We start from the raw sequence: 15885 nt of genomic DNA, 5'->3' as shown, positions 1-15885 counted from the left end.
GGAAATCAGTGAGATAGCAGGAGTGTTCATGAGGCGCTGCAGAAGTCCTCTTGCAGAAGGACAACATGCAAAGGAAGACTTCAATCTTTGATATTTAGAGATACCAAGGGAAGGCTGTTTAAAGAAAATTCAGAAAGAATATCTAGGGAAAGATGAAGAGTTTCATTATGTATAGAAAGTGAAAAATATCCCACTGCCAAAGAGAAATGAGAACTTCAAGATGAGGGACGTTCCACTGAAAGTGATGGACCTTTTAACCCCTGCTGGCATGGTTTCTCAGTTTTCTTTCCCTCTGCTTGTTGACTGGTATCTTTCTCATTCAAAGTTTCCTACAAAGAAATATGTTCAGAATGATATTATAAAGTAAAATTAAAATAAACCTTTTAAGAGAGTTTTCAATAGGAAAAATAGCAAGACATTATTGGACAACAAAAATTAGAACAATATCATCCTAGAGGAGAGTCCTGGTTTCAGCTGGAATAGAGTTAAATTCTTTGGCGTTGGGGGCAGAGAGGAGGAGGATTGAGGGAGTGGCTGTGTAGTGCTTAGTTTTCAGCTGAGTTTAATACCACGACATTCCTCATATTGTGCCCCATTTGGACCCATATGGACTGCACAGTCCTGATAAATGTTGGCTGAATCCCACTGCTAGACTCTGCACAGATGGTATATATTTTTATGTTTAGTGAATACTTGGGACCAAACATTAATACAGATTCACAGGCTAAATTTCCTGATGCTCTTTGTCTGAAAACAGGCCTAGGAAATAAAATTTTCCAGCAAATGTTTATATATCGGTACTTTCCAAAGTGTTTCAAGACTCAAAGATCTTTGAAGATGTGTTGTTAGGTTGGTTTTGGGTTTTGCAGTTGTTGTTTGGTTTTGTTTGTTTTGTTTTGTTATAGTTAGAGTCAAGTTGAATGATAACTTCACATTTGACCGTGACTTTCAGGAGCTACCAATACATCAATAATAAATAACACAATTCAGTGACATCCTTTCACTGTGCTAATCTCCACCCCAAATATCCTTGTGTATAAATGGTGTGGAGATTCAATCTTGTATTGATCACCCTCTTCTTTCTTTCAGTAACATTGTATTAATTACATAGGGAAATTGTTTAGAGAAACGGGTTATTGGAGAAATGCAAAATCAAAAATGCTGTGCGAATAGTGTTTCCCAGCTTTCAAATGGATGACTTTGTCAAGCAGGTATTTTACCTCTTCTAAAATATATTGAAACAAGGGTGCAGAGGAAAAATGCTTTGTCTAGAGGCCACAGCAGGAACAATTTTCAGAACTGGGATTACAGCTCTGGAAATGCTGGTCTCTGAGGACCACAATTCACCTGGACTCCATGTCAGAGGGGACAGACTAAATAGCAAATACCCACTGTTTCTACGATTGCAGTTCTGGGAGTCTCCTCATCTAAGAACAGGTCAGTTTTTCTTCTCCTTGCATGGTTGCCACAAGCATGTACGTGAGCTGATTGAGTCAGTTGGGAAAGTGACAGAGCAGGAACAATTTGGTGTAGTAATTAAGAAATATGGACTCTTGAAGGAACATTTCATCATGAGCTTTCTCCCCATACTCACTCCCCCCATCTTTTTCTCACGATCTACTACCCATAAATGCTGCAACACCTTTGCAAGATTGCCAGATGTTGCACTCAAAACATGAAGAATACAGTGCAAATATGGATCTTTCCCATCCCAGCCAAAAATATATAGTTTTACTACTGAACCAAGTGGTGGTGTTTAACTGCTTAAATATTGTAGGACTCACAATCCTCCAAATTATATTAAATATTCCCAAGTTAAATCAGCAGCAGTGCTTATTAAATATCAGGATTTGATCTATCTGGAGTCAACAGCTGAACAGCAGACACACCAAAATCTGAGTAACAATAACATCAGAGCTATGTATACTTATCATGTGCTGGATTTCCTGGCATGCTGAAGCCAAGGGGGAAAAAGTGCTGAACTTGTCCAACTCTGAGGTTAATTCTCCAACCAAATAACCGACTTTAAAAAACACTTAAATCTGTGACTCTAAGTTGGAAAGCATTTCACAGCTTTCCCGTCTTAAGAGTGAGGAATGATAATGAGTTCTAGCTAGGACTTGCAAGTAAACTGGAAGGTGCTTCTCAGCAGTGGGAAATTCGTGTCTATACATTCATAGAGGCATCAGGAAGGAACTCCTGCATTTGGGAAACATATGTTCAAGAAAAAACTAACAAGCAGCTGAGAAAAGGGACAATTCACCTGCCAAATGGATGACTTTATGATTGCAGTCTTGCTGTCCTGCATCTTAGTAGTCCTGCAGTTAGCTGTGACAAGGGAGTAGGAACTGTGTCTGGTGGTTTGCACTTTGTAAACCAGCTGGTAAACTGGGATGTAGATGTAGAAAAAGACTTCTTGGGGAAATTGTCTGTCAGGTGTGAGCTGGAACACTTCTGTCTCTCTTCTAAGTTTGTTTTCAAATCTAATCCTGAAAAGCATACTGTGAAATGTGCACTTGTACTGTGAAGATGTGAAAGCTCCTAGGAAGCATGGCAATGCTTTCTGAAGGGGGGAAGCTCTTTCAGGGAGAGTAATGATGTCTACCAAGTCATGTGCCTAAAGCCAGGCAACAAAAAAAGAAAAGCTCTGTCTTCCTCTTCCCACAGTTAGACATATGACAAGGAAGTGCTTTTCCTTCCCCTTCTTTCTCTGGTACCCCCACACGAGTTTCATGACTTTGCAGTTCAAGATTCAGGCCACAGTGTCGGCAAAACCCAGTGGCAGTCCACGAAAAACACCACAGTGATGTTTCTCCCTACCTGAACTGTCCATATCTTTTACTCTCTCTGATGGTGTTGAGTTGTGTGATGTTAAATTTCCCTTTTCTGAGTCCTGCAACTTAGCTGTGGCTGACAGAAAGGAAAGAAACACTTCCACCAAAGGGATCTGCTGAGGTAATTGACTCAGGTGAGGTCCTGCAGGGTAAATCCTTGTTTCATCTGCAAAACAGCCCAACCTATGATTTTTTTTTCTTTCGGAACTCATATTATATGTATTATACTTACTTCATTATATTATACATAATTCATGGATATCATGAGGTGGATATGGAAGATATTGATTTTCCACTCCTCTCCACATATTCCCAGGGTACTCAGACTTTGGTGTCATTATTACGCCACTGATAAGTGCCTCCATAGTCAGTTCTCATCATACTGAAATGGTTGCATGGCTTGACTTTCACACTGACAGAGGTGTGTGAGGAAGATGAAGTGCCCTGTAGAGTTATCCATCATCTTGTCCCTGGCCACCAACTGCTGGAAGCTTGTGCCTCGAGCAGGGAGGTTACCCTGAGTCCAAGCTGAGACACACTGTGTGTTTCTGGTACCAAAGACCAACGAGAATCTGAAGGGGAGGTGGGCAACTTTGTTCCCTGATCTAGATCTTAACCAATAACAGAGAAGAGCAGATTTGTAAATGGTTGATTAGATTTGCAAAGAGATCATCTCCTTCCCTGTTTTATGAGTTAAGAAATTACAGTGTCTAGTGTGCTAGGGACAGGGAGATACAGGAGAGTTGTATCTGCAGCAGACTGCACGTCAATACATGTACTCAAGGAAAACTAATTTCTTCGTCAGAGGAGTCTGCAGGGAGGAGAAAATAAATAGATAAATCTGATGCTTCAGAGCTGCAATTTCCTTTCTTGTCCCCTTCAGGTGCCTCAGGGCTCTGCACAGCAATAGCTCTGCACTGTGGACTACAGCTCACAGAAGACCTCTGGACCCTGGAGCCTCCATCTGCCTGGGCGACCCAAGTTTTGCCCTGAACCTCACAGGAGACTGGTGATCTTGCCCTGCCCACCTGCATCACCCTGGCTACCAATATCTTCCCTTCCTTACATAAGCAAAACTGTTTCTGCTCGGAAGCCATGTGCAGAGTATTCCTCTCGTGCCTTTGGTAGGTGGGCTCACACTTGGTAACCAGAATAACTGTTGACTGAGGTCAGACAGCCAGAAGATCAATAATGTCTCCAGCCTCCAGAGTGCTAGATCTCTAATATCAGGATTAAGGGTGATGCACTGCACTCAGGACATTACGTTTCTTGCAGCTGACCTCAAACAGCAGCTATGTAGATCACCTGGGGGAGAAGGAGTGGAAGGGGTACAAAAGGTTTTACTAAATCCAAAAGAACAAAAGGAAGAAAGCCTTGGACCCTTCAACAAAAGGAGGAAAGTTCTTGTATGGCAGAAAGCCAGGTGATATTCTTTAGAGTAGCTTTCGCCCCTCCTTTTTACTTCAGCTGCTAAAACCTTTCTCACTTCTGCAGCTGCATCAGAGAGATCCTCCAACTTAACTCCTCTGACTTAAAAAACCCTAAATTATTAGTCTTGCAGCTTCTAATATATGGCAAAAGGAGAGAAGGAGAGAGAAAGGAAGAGACAGAGGTTCGTTGAACAAAGCAGTGCAGGATGTAGGAAGAATTAGCTTGAGCCCTCGCTTGAACATGCTCATATTTTCATGCGACCATAGGCAGTCCTGGCAAGATCATCATTGTGACAGGTTCCAGCAAAGAGCAGGTAGTATGCACCAGGAGCAGGAAGTGCTGTGTGTTAGTAGTGGCACTGGTTGGCCACGGGTAGAGGCATTGTGTCTCCAAGCAACAGCAGGAATATGATAAATGTGAAAAAAATTGATACTTTCTTGATGGGGAGAGTTTTGTGGTCTGGGTAAGCATCGCAATGAAGGAAATTAGAATAAATAAACATTTAATATAATCTTCAGGGTTCTTCAAAAAAGTGATTCACATCACTTTTGATATTTCTAAGGGGCTTCACAGGGTGAGCCTCCCTTCAATCCTTGGACAGGATTAGGCACAAGAAATATCATTAAAACTTTTTCACATCTGAGTGACTCAGCTTTTTTGAAGAAAGATAATTTTATGTTAGGTGAATCTGCTGTTGATATTGACATTACAAATGACTGACATTACAAAGATCACTAAAATTTATATCATATCCATGTCTAGTGCTACATATTCACACAGAAGAAGTACAATTAATTTTTTTTTTACAAAAGGAAATTAAGGCACAGAAATCTGGATTAATCTTAGCTAATTTTAGGTATTAAGAGAGGCACTTAATTAGAATTGCAATTGTCCTCATCTTCCGAGCTAGTCACTGGAGAAAGACAGACACATCAAAGGGCAAATAAACCTATATTTTAAATCTGAGTTGCCTCTCAGAGGTCCCTCTCTCTCTCCACTTTTGAGCAAAGAGAACCTAAAGCAATTACAATCTTAATTAGATGCCTCTGTTGTATCCCTGAAGTTAGGCTGGGTTAAATTGGACCAAAGAAACTAAACAACTGTCCAACCAACATGAGCCAAAGTGTGTGGCCAGGAGCCAGTCTGAGTCCATTGCTTGATTACAGATAATATTATTTCACATATATCCTTTAAAGTCTGTTGGTGAATTACACAGGCTTCACTCATAGAAGCCTCAGGAAACAGTTAAAATTAATTTTTAATGCTTGTGGGTTTTTTTTTCGTTTTTGTTTTGTTTGTTGGGTTTTTTTGTTTTGTTTTGGGTTTTTTTGTTCTGTTTTTTAAAAAAAACAAGTTCTTCTCTTTATTACAGATTTCAGGAACTTCAATCTGGAGGAGTTGTGAATTTTTTAATGCTGACAGGCATCAATACAAAGAACAGAAAGAAAATCAGTCAAACAACTATAAGAATAATCGCACTGTAAGGTAATGATTATAAAATTAATGATGAGCAATTGCATCCATTGACTTTTCACCTTACTCATTTGTAGTAGCACAGAAAAATAAAGAGCCTGCATTTAAAATGATAGTATTGATGCAATTGGTAACACTGAACTGGGCAAGAAAAAGCTATCATACAAGCTTTACATCTTATAACATAATACCCAAAAATAAAAGAAAATATTTTTTTTCCTTGCAAAAGCTGCTAGGCCAGCCAAAACAGGGTGTACCCAGAAAAAAGATCTTTGAAACCTTGAAACTAGCAGAATACTTTTCTCAGACTCTGATAAAAGTGCCTGATTTCCTTATCTGTTAATGCACTTTGCTATAAAAAGACAAGATTGCAACATTCAATGAGAAAAGGAGTTTCTTTGAAGATGGAGTAGAGCTTGTTGACTTCAGGATGAATTTAGTTGAGAGAGTTGAGTCTTTAGCAAACTGGAAAAGGGATCAAAACCTTCCATATGATACCCTCCCCACTGGCCTTATTTTGCCACACAGGTGAGCTAGAGGGACACAAAATGGCATTTGAAGAACCATCCCAGCTGATGCATTGCAGATGGTAGATGTGGAGGGGTCATTAAAGGGCTGTTTCACAAGCTTTTGTGTAAGAGAGACAGAAAAGAGGGAAGGTCTCTTCCAAAAAGTGCAGGAGACCACATGTCTCCTGATGTGGAAGAGGGTGCCCCAGTCAGTCTCTTTGAGGTGCGATATCAGAATTTAATATGCAAGGCTATCTAAATTTTGGAATAAGCTTTACAGTAACTTGAAGTCGGGGGAGAAAATATATTCTCTGAGTCTGTGAAGCCCTGCAGAATTTCCCAAATCTGAAAAAGCCACACCAAGACATGCAAATGTTTTTCGGCATCCCACAGATGATATATTGGAGCAATCAGGGATGTTGTTGGATCTGCTGTTTAGCTAGCAAGGAAGAACTGGCTGGTGATGTGCTAAACAATGGCAACATTTTTTGTAATGACTGTGTTATAGCAGGGTTCACAATCCCAACAGAATTGATAAGAGCGAGAAGGTACAGACCTCAGTAGGCTTCAGCTTGCTCAGGGAACTGGTGGGAGAGATCCTATGACAGATAGGATAAAGGGTCTCAGGAGGGCTGGCAGGCCAACCTCCACAAACAGAAAAATTATGTATACTAATTCTCAAGAATTATGAGGACACTCTGTTATCTTTAAAGGGTAAGAGAGGTTAGGGGAGGGCTCTGAAAGAGGACAGAAAGGCAGAGTTACACCTATCTTCAGAAAGGAAAAGAAACTTGATCCAAGAAAGTGCAGGCTGGTGACTCTATGAGGTTACCAAGAGGATAAAGTCACTCTCCTTTCTGTGGTGCATAGTGGGAGACTGTAAGAGATTGCTCCATCTCTAACTCTCTAATTTGTTTTTACATTGACAGTGCAATAAGCAATTGGTAATTAACCGCTCTGCCGAGGCTTGAGAGGTGTTAATGGGGCAATAAAGCACCTTGGGCAAGGCTTCTTTGAAGCTGTTTAAAGTTGCACAAGCGGTGATTAACCACTTCACACTAACTCCATCGGCTGAGGCAGTGCCAAAGTGTAAGTTTTGCAGGCTTACAGGAGCGCACCCTGCCCACCCACCCCATCCCACCCCCCCCCCGAGGGACCGAACGAAATGGCGGACACCGACTTTGGCACTGGCCCAGTCTTTCCCCCTTTTACTTATCATTACAAATAAAGTGAGTTGTGTGTTTGAGACCTAAGCATTTGGAGTTGTGTGCCTTAATCTCGCCTTCGAAGTAATCATCTAAAAGAACAGCCCCTGACTGGATTGTATCAGAGACTGAGGGATAATAGTCATATACTGAAAAGGGATTGACACTATATAGGTAGAGGAATTTCACAACAGATATAAGTCAGTCTTGAGCTGTGGACTGGGTTTCCCAGAGAGGCTGGGTAATCTCCATCACCAGAGGCTTTCAAGAACTTGGTTGCAGAAAGACATGGGAGACCTAGTCTGACTTCACTCTTAACCCTGTTTTGAGCTGGAGGACGGAACAGATGACTTGCCAAAGTTTCACCTAACTTGAATATTTCTTTCTTCTGATGATTCAAAAACATCTGCATCTGATTACTATTAAACAGGGGAAAAACTGAGCTCATGGAAATAAATGATTTGAAATTATCCAGTGCACTAATAAAGAGAGTTGACTGAAAGACTACAGAAGAACCTTGTGAGATTGTGTGACTGAGCAATGAAATGACATTTGAAACCCAACACAGAAAAATTGTCAAGTCATGCACATGGAAAAAGAAAAATCCTGATTTTACTTATGAACTGATGGACTCTGACCTCAACATTACCATGCAGGAGCAGTATCTTTGTGACCCATTACTGAGGTAATTACATAACAATGTGAGCTTAGAGCTTAGTGGCAATCAGAAAAGCAAAGCAAATGCTATGAAGTGAAGAAAAAGAATCAGGTACTACATTGTGCTCACTCACCTCTTGAACACTGTTTGCAGTTCTGGTCTCTTTCTCTCCAAAATGGTGGAGTAGCAGAAAGTGCTTATACGGGCCAAATGGATAATCAATAGTGCAGAATGATTTTCATATGAAGTAGAATTAAGTAGAAGTCTGGAAAAAAGAGAACATGGGTTGAAAGACATTTGGTAGAGTTTTGAAGGCCACGAGTGGCATTGTGAAGGTGACTGTAGACTATTCGCTACCTCTTCTAACCTGGAAAAGGAAGCATCAAAGAAGCAAACCTCAAATCAAACGTAAGAAGTTATGGCTGGAGGCTTTTTTTTTTTTTTGCCTGAGAATACAAGGGAAGCTGTAAGTATAGGTGGGCTCAAGTTACACTGAGTGATTTCACAGAAGAGGAATCTATTGAGATTATGTAGAATTTACATATAATTTGCATAAAAATCCATTCAAACTCAGAAAGTATCTGAGCTGAAAGTAAGTGAAGGCTTAGAGAGTACTAAGAGAACTATCACATAAACTTGCTCTCTTCTTTCTCTCCCCTGGACATCTCTTATAGCCATTCCTGAATGGGCAATGATCAGACCCAGAATGATCGTAAAACCTCTGCCATTATTACAGCAGCATCTTCATTTTATGGTGATGATGACAATGAGTGAGAAGTCCTCCTTTAGAAGTATATGGTTAGTCCCATGAACACATATTTAATGACAAACATTTTAGGGTTTTGAGGCCATGTGGCAAAATTTATTGGGTAGTTATCTCTTCAAAAAATTTGCAGGAAGAGATTATCCTAAAATAACACTTATGCAATCTACCTAGGTCACAATAGAAAAAAATTAAAATTAAAAACAGTTACAAGTAAAACAGATCCTATTTTCAGGTCAGAAATTTGTGAATAATTTTATCATTTGTAAAATGTATTTTTCTGCATTAGTTAAAAAAGGTAGGGAAAGACTAATCATCATTATTTAACCAGTTTTTGCCTTAAAGAAAGTGCTAGGAATTCCACATAGAAACTGAAGTCAGAGTATTCCTTTTCCAAAAAAGCTTACAAACACCAACCTTGCCTGTAAGTCCCTCGTTAGAACTGCACATCTCCTCAATTGTTCAGCTATCCAGTTTTGAGACACAGTATTGCACAACATATTAAAAAGACAAGTGAAGTTCTAATTGGCTATCCATTCAAATGAATGCAGTTTTCATTTATGTGTATATCAGTCCAAAATCTGTTCATCTACCTGTGCCAAAAAAACCCCTTTCTCGATGGCTGGTACAAAACTGTGGAACGAAATCCAACAAAATTTGTATGAGGACCTTTGCAAACATCACCAGCCTGTTCTTCTAGTGCACGATTCTTCTCATTATCTTGGTTTTCCAAGATAAATATTACATTATGTATTAAATAACGACAGTAATCAAAAACCTATGAAGAGCAAACCCTGCTTTGCACCCTTATTTCCAGGAGGAGGATGGGGAAAAAAAAGGATCACTGGCACCACTCAAATTGGTTTTTTTCAGCCCAGGCTGAAGTTTCTGAGATGTTCTACATCTGCGAACAGAAAAGGATCCAAAGAAAATAGAAAACAAACAAATAGACATTCAAAATATTGAAAGGTTGTGTAAAATTAGATCTGGCAGAAACAACAGATTTTCGCAAGGCAGTTTCTGATTTTTTGTGAACACCATTATTCTCCTACATGTCTGTATACATGAACGTGTAGTAAAGTCAAACACTTATATGCAACAGTCACTCTAAAACAAATACTTTTTTCCATTTTTGCCACATTTTCTATATATAAATTCACATTATATTAATTTATATTATAGTTGAACTATGCATACAAAAAATACCTTTCCCAGTTAAGTTAGCATAGGTCTTGACTTTCTGTTTATTTAAGAGCAAGCTTCCTGGCCAAACCTGTGCTTACCCTTGTGCACTGTATTTTTTAAAAAAGAACAAAAGCAGCAGATTGAAGGTGATTCCTACCCTACTTGTTGCAATCTCCAGTTCTTTAACCTTGTCTCACAGCTGAAGGTTAGGTTGACCCATGTGATTCTCAGCAAAACAAGTGGTGGTGGTGGTGGGGAATCTAAGGAGATTTCTGTGATAAACCTTGTTTAATTCTATTTTTGAGAAAGTAATCATCTCTCCCAGTAGGATGATGGCTGAAAACTGCATAAGCTTACACAAATATACAGTGCTGTATCATTTTTGGTTTAGTAAAAGTAATTCACGTGCAGGGTACTGAACACAGGGAAAGTTATGGAAAACATTTCTCACCCAAGGACAGATTACCAGATGTGCTAAGACTTATGGGAACAATCAAAGGTGACCAAGGCTCTTCTGTGGGGCCTTATTAAGTTAGGCTGTGATCCAGCACCTTCAACTTAAGCTGCCAAGAGTTTCAATGATTAAAACCAGAGAAAGGTCACTCACAGACCTTCAGAATTTCCCTGGACTGGTATTTTCTTTTAGGCCTTAGGCCCTAATGAAGACACTTCACTCAATATGTGGATTTTTTTAAATTGGTCTTTTGAGCTGGATTTGTCCATAGCTTGAGAAAATCTTCAATAGATTTTGCTTCCTCAGAACTCTGCATACAGTTATCAAAAATCCCAACCAATAGCAAGAGATGAGGCCTTATAAGATGGCTTTGCATATCATCACTGCAGAGATCAAAGGAACAGGTTAATGAGGATCTGGAGAAGTTTAATTATGTCCTAGGTAAGGAACGGGGGTTAGTGGCTGTAGGTGGGACCGTTATAAATAAGCTTTCAAAGCTCTGTTAGATGGAGTCTAATGTTTGTAAAAGGTATGATAAAACTAGTATTTCTTATGGATTTAAGGTTACCAAAATCAACCTGCTAGTCCTAAAAAGCCATGTAGCAGGAACAGACATGATGTGCTCCAGGTACAAGTGATGTCAGTGTCATTTTCTGAGTCCTTTTCAGGTGGGTTAAACATTATTGTTTCATCTACAGAAACACATATACAACTGTTTAAAAATCTTTAATTATAATACTACTGTGAAGTGTTGTTTAACTCAGTCTTTTCATCTCTTGATATCTGATGTGGTTAAAAAGTTAGAACTCTCTTCATCATCTGTATTTTTTTTCCTTTTCTTTGATGCTTCCTATATTGGTTATAATGGCATATTTAGAGTCGACTCGTACTTCTGCAACAACACATATCTTGTCCTCACAAGCTTTTAATGCAGCTGTAGCGATACATTCTGGAAGACTGGCACATGGTGCCTTGTGCTTATTTTACAATATTAATGTATTCAGGCTGGTATTTCTCATGTTACACAAGATAAGGAAGGAAGGTTTTATACCATTTGGAAACTAACAAACAAAAAGTACCACACCCTTACAAAACAGAACATGTTAACATTCATTCCCATTAGGTACACTCTTTTATTTTCTTTTTAAAAACTGTTGAGTATTAAGTGTTCTAAGATCATTGGGACCATCTCTGTAACAATTTTTAATATAGCTTTTTAAATAAATATAACTATTCATTATTGTAGGGTGGATCAGTATAAAACTAAAAAGACATTTACTCAAATTTTACCACTCGGGATGAGAAAGTACTTAATCTTATTATTTAAAATAAAATGTACATTTCTACCATCTCTAGATGATTCTGTTCTCATGTTATAACTCTACTTTTTACTCCATGAATTCTAGGACCTCCGTAGGGGTGATCCCACAGGTCACATGTGAGTACACAAGATCATATGGAAATTATGGGGCTGGGAGGGAAGAAAGCAGCTGAGAGCAGTGGTCATGTTTGTTGTGGAGCACCACATCAGGTGGATGCTCCTGCCAAAATGTTTTTGGGGTGGCATCTGTCACACTGAAGTGATGACAGAAGGAACTGGATTTTATTCTTTTTATGTATCTCCCTGTTAGCTCATTGTCGTGGGTTTACTCTGGCTGGATTCAAACCCCTGAAAAAGTGCTAAAAGATGAGAGAGGTTCACAACAGGCTAGACGGATGTGAGGAATAATACTAAAATTCATTGCTAACAGACTAGAAACTAAAGAATAATAAAATACAAGCACCCTTTGGCCACCTGCATCAATACAGGAGGAGAAACTCTCAGGGTGATAGCTAAGGTCTCTTTTCGTCGGGGTGTGGGGGATCTCTACACCCTCCCAGGTCCTTTCAAAGGCTGCAGGGGGACAACTTTCTTCACCATGATCTTCCCCATGTGTTACAGGGAGTTAAAGCTCTGAGTCTTTCATCCCTGTTCTGTGGGGTCCCTCCCAGGGGAATAAACTCTTGGAGGATCCCTCCAAGTTGGGTCCACTCCTCCCCTGGGTTGCAGGTTCTGGGGTTCATCTCAGTCTTTATACTCCGATAGTTTTCATCAGAGTCCCACCCAGAATGAACCTGCTCAGCGCAGCTGCTCTCTCTCTCTCGCTCTGAGTTGCAAATTTGAGCGGCGGCAGTAGCTATGTTGGCTGTGGTTCTCCTATCCGCTCTGCTCCCTACCACGCTCTGCTGCCGTTCCGGGCCCACTCTGGGCCACTCCTGCCCGGGCACTGCTGCCGCTCCAGGCAGCTTTTCTGTTACTCTCTGGAATTTCTTCTGAGCTCTGCTGCATGTCTTGGCCAGGGGCCCAGTCCTGGCCCTGGCCGCGGCTGGCCGCTCCGGGCCATCGCCGCCACCCCCACTCACACTGGGAGAGGCACCCCAGCCCTGGCCACAGCACCCAGCCCAGCTCTAGTGCTGCTCCAGGGCCCCCCAGGCCCGGGCCGGGAGGGGGGCCTGGCCCCTCAGGCCAGCCGGCTCTCTCTCTCTCTGTCACCTTCTTCTAATTTCTTCTGCGCAACAAGGCTTCTCTTCCGGCCTCTTAAATATGTAATTCGCAGAGGTATTACTAAAGCTTTCGATTGGTTCTTCCTTGGGTCAGAACCAGGAAGTTAAGTCCAGCCCTGGAATTAACCATCTTCAGTTTCAGAGCGCTAGTAAACCCATCACGACACTCGTGAAACAGCTCTTCAAGGAATGAAGATTTGCAGTTGATGCAATCATGTTTGGAGTTGAAATCTCACATGTAACACCCAGTTGTATTTTGTTCTTTTTTATTGAGTTTTTTACTGACTTTAGAGAACTATTTCAGGTGTTTTAAAGCTGAGCTTCAGTTTTAATTTATAATGCATATAATCTATGAAAACTGTCGTATCTTGCAGTGCACACTGTTAATTAGAAAACTAAAGGCCTTTGCCTCTACAAAGTTGGTAAGGACAATGTGCCATTTTGTCCAGTGTTTGGCCACAAAATTTCAGTAAATTTTCTGGCCTTTCATGGAAGTACAGGATACTCTGTCAAATTTGGCTAATTATCCAATGAGTTACATCGAGTTAAATAACATGGCTACTGAAATGTGAATAGCTTCCTTTTTATGGAAAGACCTTGGTTCACACCATTCTATGTTAGTGTTAGAGATTGGAATGACCCTTTCACAGCTGTTTGGCCTGATAAATAAAAAGAATAAAAGAATGGACAAACAAATACTACCTGCCTAATAGCTGAGAGTAGGTTTTTCAAAACCGATTATGCTGTTGAATAAATAGTTTTCATTTTCCTAAGGAGATTCTGGGTCCCTTGTTATAAGATTTATTTTCAGGCAGGTAATCAAAAATCTTCCTTCTTTTAAAGCTGTGATCTTCTTGTGCAAACTAATCTTTTTTTTTTAAAGAAAAATATTACAACCCACTATTATAGCTGAAGATCTTGAGCTTCTGAAACAAACAGATGGACATAAGAAAGTCAACGTAAAGTTTGACTTGCGGTTTCAGTGAGCTTACTGACTATTTAATATGACAGGAAACCTATTATAAGTAGTTCTAACTTTACAGAAAATCCTACAAAGGTCTTTTGCAATAAGTAAATGAAGTTGAAATGTCATGGCAATGGTTTGAAGAATAACTGGAGAAAGATATCACTGAGATATGTAATAAACAAAAAGGGAGAAAATACCTTCCACAATGACTAAAGCAGCTTCTTGTGTATTTGTGCAGGACCTAGAAACAGCAGACTAAAGGGTAATCAGGGGAAACTAGGGAAAACACTACTCTTTCTCTGGCTGATCTGAAGGTAGGTTTTTTTAGAGGCTATGACTTCATTGGTGATTCAAAGTAGGATTGCAAATATGGTAACATATGCAGAATACGTTAATTTTTCTCAACAGGTTGCAAAATACAATGGGTATTGGGGTTTGCCTTGTGAAGGGGATAGTCTACAGTCTACAAAGCATCTTGGAGGAAAAAGATCAAATTCAAAAGAACTTGGAACCTACCTCTACAATACTTTTCTATCTCATTACGAAGGAAAGCCAATATATCCAACACATAAATAATGAAATTATTTACGGACTATGTTTTTTTTGGTTTCCAAGAAAGCTACTGTCTTTTCAGTCCTGTTTCATAACAGGTGCATCCTGGAATTACATTCATTAAAATATAAATGGAATTCTGCTAGGTTTTTTGTACTATACCATGGTGGGCTTTTTTGGGAGGGGAATGCAACAAAGAAAAGATATGTTTCTGACATTGAATTCTTTTCTAACCAAATACCTTCCTTGAGAACCAAACATTTCAAGTGTTAGAGGAAATATTAAAATGGAGATTCTTTTAGCTTTGAGACAAGATCAAGCAGCCTTATATCAAATAGCTGCTTGTAATATAGGCTTATGAGGGTGTTAGAGTAGTTATTATTCATACTTTAATTAACTCAACTTCCAGCTGTGAGTACATACAGGATATTTCCTTACCAGGTACAGCTCCCCACTGAAGTGCTTGCCCACCCAATTCTGATAACTAGTAGCCATGGTGGTATTTAAGGCAGCTATTTTCCTTTGTCTTTTAAAACTTATGTTTTACTGTGGTGTTTAGTGATCATATGAAAGACTTGTGACACAAGCTACAGACTGCTGTTGACATTGAGTTGGGAAGGGGCTCTGTGTATTCTATTTAATGTTATAACGGATGCCTTAGTAACTTAAATTTGTCTTCAGATGCTCTACTTAACCAAATAATGGGGTACTAATTTGGGGTGCAGCAGAGAGAAAAAAATTCCTCTAATCAAATTAAAATTGCTGCCTGCCTTTAAAAATTACTTAACTTTTTAAAGATAAACCACTATGAATCACCTACTGCTGACAGATGTATTTCCTATTTCTTATACTGCCTATTGTCATGGTTAAAGCAGATTCTTGTATTTTGTTCCTTTTTTTTCCAACGTTATTTTGGAGAGATTGTCTCTTTAAGAAGTAATTTCCCACCCCCTCACTTGTTGGGGCTGGGTGGGGAGGAAAGGGAAAAGCGCCAGATGGAAACAGAACCTCATCTTTCTGGGGACCGCGCTTTCTGCTCCTGGCAGAGTCCATGTGGATCACCACCACAATAATTCATTATATGAGTTTTCACAAATCCCCACTGATTTGCAGGGACACAGCTTTTCTCTGATGTGCCACTGTACTTTCACAATTAATGCTCTTTCTATTTCAGAGAAAACTTTTAGGTCTTCTTCAAATAATTTTTGAGAAAGTATGTTTAGTTACCGTTTGCAGAGATAGGAATATAGTTTTACGTATGAAACATTATGTTCAAGTTTAATTCCTTGAAGTGTGCTGCTTCAAGGAAT

This window comes from Pseudopipra pipra, chromosome Z (assembly GCF_036250125.1).
Source record: "Pseudopipra pipra isolate bDixPip1 chromosome Z, bDixPip1.hap1, whole genome shotgun sequence".
Classification (NCBI taxonomy): Eukaryota; Metazoa; Chordata; class Aves; order Passeriformes; family Pipridae; genus Pseudopipra; species Pseudopipra pipra.
Note: the sequence above shows the minus strand (reverse complement) of the source record.